This window comes from Lotus japonicus, chromosome 3 (genome assembly GCF_012489685.1).
Source record: "Lotus japonicus ecotype B-129 chromosome 3, LjGifu_v1.2".
In the NCBI taxonomy this organism is placed as follows: Eukaryota; Viridiplantae; Streptophyta; class Magnoliopsida; order Fabales; family Fabaceae; genus Lotus; species Lotus japonicus.
Window position 1 is genome coordinate 22,616,870 of NC_080043.1, and position 6,780 is coordinate 22,623,649.

The window sequence follows — 6,780 nt, forward strand, 5'->3', positions numbered from 1 at the left end:
GTTTTCGAAAACTGTTTTTGAAAACAGTTCTCATTTTCAGTTTTTAAAACTAAAAAACCAAAACAGGTAAAAGATGTTTTCAGTTTCAGTTTTTAGTTTTCAGATATCAGTTTTCTAAATGTTCGAAAACATGTCATTCAAACTATTTTCTTCTTCTAAAAACTGTTTTTAAAAATTGTTTATGGAAACTGTTTTAAAAACTGAAAACTAAAACTGCTATCAAACAGACCCTTATACTCTAATCTCAATGGCTAAAATGGCAATTGTGGTAGCAGCCATTTGCCATTTCAACCTCATAAACCTTCCTCTCCGCGCAAATGCAATCTCATCCTGCAATGGATCCTGCAAAACCCTCAACAACTGCGCCGGCCAACTCATTTTCATCAACGGCAAGTGCAACGATGACCCTGAAATCGGCACCCACACCTGCAGTGGCAGCGCTCCTCCGCCTCCACCTAGTGGCGACACGTGCCAGTCCTCCGGCAATCTGAACTGTGAGGGGAAAGCATACCCTCAATACAAGTGCTCTCCCCCGGTATCTTCATCCACTCAAAGCCATTCTCACGCTGAACGATTTCGGAGGAGACCCCTCCGAGTGCGACGGTCAGTACCATGTCAACTCGGAGCGAGTGGTGGCGCTGTCCACAGGGTGGTACAACAAAGAGTTGAGGTGTGGGAGAGTGATTAAGATCACCGCCAGGAATGCAGTGTTATCAAATAGCGGCTATAGCGGCCGCGACCCGCTATAGCGTAGCGGATTTTAGGGCCACCGCAATCGCTACGCCGCGACATAGCGGCCACCGCGAGAAACGCAATTGCGGCCGCGACGGCCGTAGCGGCGCTGTAAGCTAAACGGAAATAGCGGACTTTGAGGAATACTGCACGTTTTTTTTAGTTTTAGGGTTTTTAAATATGGTAATTCTTGACTAGTGGGCCACCAACTGCCCTATTAACTCCCCATTAATTCGTTTTTGTTGCATTTCCTTTTTCTGTTTCACTGCTTTACTGCCCAATTAACTCCCCATTAATTATTTTTTTCTATATTTACGCTTCATCATGAAGAATCACGGCAGAATTGAAAAGGTTTCCAAAATCCTAATTCTCCTTCTCTCATCCTCCTTCTACAAGCCTAATTAACTCCCCATTAATTCGTTTTTGTTGCATTTCCTTTTTCTGTTTCACTGTTTTAAGACTTGTGTTTGGTTTATGTTGTTTTAAGTCCTTTGACATTTGTTTTGAGCTGGTGGCAGCCTTTAATAATTAAAATTTGGTTGTTAAAAATGATGATTTTATGCAGTTTTTATTGTTATGTGATAAGCTGTTGTTTTTTATGCAGTTTTTATTTGTTCTTTTCAAATGTTTCTGCTCTAGTATTGCAATAGATGTCTGATAAGCTGCTATTTTTTTATAATATTTTACTTATTTTAACCGCTATGTGGTTACCGATATTTGCCCGCGACGCTATCCGCTAAACGCAATAGCGGATTTTGGCCTCGTCGCGATTTTCCGCGATCGCGATTTGACAACACTGCAGGAATGGTAAGAGCACGACGGCGAAGGTGGTGGACGAGTGTGACTCGGTGAATGGGTGTGATAGGGAGCACGCCGGTCAACCACCTTGCCGTAAGAACATCGTGGATGGCTCCCAAGGCGTGTGGGATGCGTTGGGGTTGGATTCGAATGTGGGAGAAGAGCGCGTCACTTGGTCCATGTGGAGTGAACCATCGAGTATACAACTAGAACAAGCTTCAGTTGTATAAAAGCTAGTTAACAACTTATTAACACTACCTTAGGCTTTAATTTATGAACGGTGTCACAAGCTTTCCTTGAATAAATTTGTAATAACTGAATCCGAGATAAGATTTGCATCTTCCTTCAATTGGATTCTGCTAAATACCTATATACCTGATGCGTTTCTTTTAATTTCTGTCAATTTTTTCTTTTGAATTTTCATGCCAACTTGCCAAGCAGAGCTCTGATCTGTATCAGAATATCTATATTTTTGCTTATCAAACAAAATGTTAATTGAGCTTTTCATCATGCGCGTGAAGAGGACTTGAATGTATATATGCTGTGCTTGACTTGATTTACAGCAAATTATGGCTATGGGGACTGAGAGTAAATTTAGGAGATGGAATAAACCAGAAGGAAACAGTATGGAATATACACATATGAAGACCAGGGATGAACCTAGCTTTTTAAAATTGGTCCACCCGGGGATCATGATAAAACACCATTGAATCTTGAAATCTAAGAATATTATTTAAATGTATGGTTAGGATTGATTAGTGATAAAGGGATAAAAAGTAAACATCATCCTCCATTATTCTCTTCCCCGCTCTGCCCCTTTCTCTCTCACCATCAACATCATAGGAGCTTCGCCACTCACCGCCGTTCAACGTTGTCGGAGCTTCATTGTCCATCTCACTAACTTTCGCTAGATTTTTTTCTTCAAATCTTAGGGGCTTCCTTCAAATCTGCATCACCCCAAAAGATTTGCACTCTCCGTCGGGCATAAAATCTCATCTTTATGGCGATTCAGAGGAAGGGGCGAAAAAACCAAATAAGTTGCACGATGGAGACCTCGATGATCTAATTGAGAGCGGTAGCCACGTGGTGGCGTCATTGAGGCTTTTGGTGCAATGCCGATGACAACTCAGTGTGGGATTGTGACGGTGCGACGAGGTGGCTCCGACCCAGTGCCCTTAGTTGTGCGAAATGTAAGCTTCTTTCAGAGTACCCCCAACATTCAAAGATTTTTTTTTAAATAAATCCATAAGTTTTTCCTCATCTTGTAACTGGTTTCTTATCCTGCAAAAATAAACCATGTCGCACACTAGGTACTCGATCGTCACATATTGAAAAAAATTAGAAATTGGGTTTTGATTTAGGTTTTGGTGAGTGAAATGTGAGATTTTTATTTTCGTACAATACCACCTCTCCCTCACATTTATTCCATGAAAATCCAAGGCCGAAAACCTCAAAATAATGATGAAAACCTAGAACAAAAGGAGGAGGAGGTGTTCCGTTGGTGTGCCTACGGGTCACAAATCCTGAATGGGAGAGGGTGGAATGGGAGAGTTGAATTGTGATTTCAAATATCCTCTACTGAATAGACCTCGATTAATTGTGCGAGTCCACATCTCTAATCACTTTTCTTTCGACCGCCAATTATGATGATAAAATCTCTGATGAGTATTTTCTTATAATACGCTCTCACGCAATTAATCGGTTGATTGCTCGTGCTAGCTGAATGTTTTAATTTCTTAGAGCATCTACACTTATTTTTTATAATTTTTCATAGTTCCACATCATCTAAACCACTGACTAATTTTTTACTCCAACCCAGAAACTGCTAAAAGTTTCTCTTGTAGACCCCACAATTAACTACATACTTTGGGTGATTAAACGATAAACAAATATAATAATATTTTATATGAACATATTTATGAGAGACACATAAGAGAGAAGTGTCTACACTACCACACCCAAATTAGACATGGTGGAAGAACAAATTCTCTCCAATGGTGTAAGACACTAGTGAGAGAGTCTCTTTAGTGTGAGACACTCCCATTCAAGATGCTCTTAGTTGTTGTACCCCATTTGGCATTGTTCCCTGCTAAAAGCCGCCGTATTGATACACCTCCACTAGGTAAGACAGCAAGAGCATGGACATGATGGAGAGTATCAAGAGGCAATACAAGTTGTGTTGTTTGATTTGATCAAGAGCAAGGCCTGGGAGTGGTTAAGAGCAAAGAATAAGAGATTTCTTCATTCGTTCTCAGAGTGGTGTATGGAACCTATTGCCTGTTTATCTGATATGTAAGATTGGGTTTTGGTACTGTGTTGTCTGGCTTTTGTATCTGTGCTCACGAAAGGCAGTGGTGGGTTATCATCATTCTAGTGTTGATTCTCAAGTGTTCCAGTAGGCATGGAAAGTTCTTGATTTTGCTACATTATAATTAAGGATTTGGTGGCTTTGATCTGATAATTTGATGCTGGTATATAATTGGAGGATTGAGTTGATTAACTCAAAGGATTATTTGAAGGCTCCTTGCTATCACATTGCTGATTTCGTATATTGGCTTGGATGAGGATATTAGTCTTTAGACATTGTGGGTTGCTCCTTGGAAATTTCGCTTTGATTTTAGTGAGTTAGTACTCTTTTTCCTTCACTAGGTTTTTCCAAGGGGGTTTTTCCTAGTAAGGTTTTGATGAGGCTTTGTCGCTAAATTCTGTTTCCAAGGAGTTGGGGGGGGTTTTGTGGGTGTTTGTTGGATCATTGTAACTGTAACTGAGATAAAGTTACATCAGTTCTCACTCTTTTCTCTTTTCTTTTTTCATTTGTATTGGGTTGAAGTACCCCTTTTACTTCCCTTCAATATAATTTCAATTGCTTATCAAAAAAAAATCAAGAGGCAATACAAAATGAATTCATTATTTATGTCACATATTTATTATTGTATCACTTGGTGATGAGAGCATTATAGAAAGAAAAGAGAGCCATGTTTATGAGACTATTGCTTTGTGTAACTCATCAATGATCTGTACAATTAATTTTTGTGTGAATCAACATATTCTGACAGATAAGATCGGGAAATGCTGAATGTAGCAACCAATTATCCCATAAATTTAAATTGTTAGTGGATAAAAGACTCAATGATTTTGATGTTAGTGTCTAAATTAAACATACTACAAGTTAATTGAAATGCTCTGTTTACTGGACTGCTTGGGAATGGAACTGTGATTTCATAATATACCTGTTATATTACTCAATTTCTTATTTAGCCCTTAGTGGCTATGTATCTTCTTCTTACTGGTTCATGTATTAAGTGTTGGAGCACCCAATGTGCTCCCTTTAATACAATTTTAGTTTATCAAAATAAATATACTAGGATTAACGATAAGACATACATATTTAGTGGATATACATAAGACATATGTGCATTAACGACCGTTAAAAGCCACGTATATTTATCATTTGGGAATCTACTACATCTTATTCTCGAGTTACTATTCATAAGAAACAACCAATGTTAGTCTGCCACCTGTCGTTTCTCATTTATACCACGAATTGTTTTTTTCTTTTCAGAATCATCTTTGGCTGACGACGTCGTTCCCCACCTAACATGTCTGCTTCGCTTCGCTCAATCAACCCTAGCTGGCAATTGCGTGTGAGTTCTCCTTCTCTAACTACTCCGCCTCTCTCTCAAATCAAACCATAGTTGGCAATGGCGTGTTCCTTTCCCTCTGCACCGTCTCTCCCCTTCCTTGGATTTCCTCTTATCCTTCTATTGCAAACCCTAGATTTCTTTCCGTGTTCAACTTCTTTTTTCCGCCCACTATCGACCATGCCATCACGTTCTATGATCTGATGATTCATTACCGTCGCCGTCCCATACTGTTCATGACTCATGTTTTTCCATCAGAATGTGAAGTTTTGGGTTCCAATGCATGTTCAGACTTTGATCTGTGTTCAAATGGTCAGTATCAATTCAAATCTCAGTTAATTTTCTACCACTTACACACTTTTGTATGATGATTACCTACATGTGGTGTATTGTTCGTGTAGTTTAGAAACTTTCCTATAAATACCCCCTTGCTGTGAACTTCCATTCATCACAGTTGCCCCCCTCTAATTCTGTTTCAAAAATTTCCTTCATTTCATTTGTTTCCACTGATTTCACTGATTTCTCCTTTTTCTTTGTACCCATGTCTGGACACGTGAGTTCCATTCGAAGCTTATGTCCTGGTAGACAAGCTTGGAAGATCAAAGCAAGGGTTATTAGGAGGTGGGAAATGGCCCCTGCTGCTGAACCTTCCAAGCCATATGCATTGCAACTTGTCCTGATTGATTCTGAGGTGGTTTAATCCTTTCAATCAAATTTATTTATGTATGTTTTTCATTATTAGGTATGTTTTGGTTCATTCTTATTTATGTTCTTTCTTATTTTTTATTTGACAGGGTTCCAAAATAGAGGCTACCATAAAAAGTACCTGATCAGCAAGTTCCAAAGGGATGTTGTTGAAGGCAATGTTTATAAGTTTACCTATTTCGTTGTGATTGACAACAATGGATCATATCGTGCTGCTGATCATGAGTACAAGATTCTCTTCAATAGCAGGATGAAGGTTCAAGTTGACCAGTGTGAAAGCATTCCCAGAATGGGTTTAACATTGAAAGATACTGCTGAAATTCACATGACTATGGGAGAGTCTGATTTCTTGATAGGTATTTGTTTTTGTTTAGTGTCCTCATTGGTGTTTATGTTTTCATCTTATCAATCTTTTGGAGTATTGGATATCAGTTTTTAATATCTCTTTTCATTTTTTTTGTTAGATATTATTGGATTGGTTACAGCTGTTTCTGCTGAGCAACAATTTACCAAGTCTGGAAATGTTACTAGAAAGATTGAGTTGGAGATAACTGATCATAAGTATGTCATATCTAACATATCATTTATTTCATACTCACTGTATTCATTATTGCGATTTTTGATGCTGTTTAGTTTAAATTTTATTGACAGGGGAAAGATAAAGATGGCTTTGTTTGGGAACTATGTTGATATTGTTCAAGGTTTTCTTGCTGTTGGTGGTGTTGGGCTTGCGGTCATTGTTGTTCAGTTTGCCAAAATTAAGACATATAGGGGTACATTCTTTGCTTTGAATTATATTATGTTCCCATATTCATTGTCTTTCTAAAATCCTAACTCTGATTTAGTTTGATTCGACCAATTGTAGGAGATGTTGGGATCCAGAATGTTATGCAAGCTACTAGGA

General features: G+C 38.6%; 1 pseudogene; it reads left to right on the forward strand.

The window, feature by feature from the left end:
• Positions 1 to 247: 247 nt before the first annotated feature.
• On the forward strand, positions 248 to 6,524 carry LOC130743772 (kiwellin-like; annotated as a pseudogene).
• Positions 6,525 to 6,780: the final 256 nt, after the last annotated feature.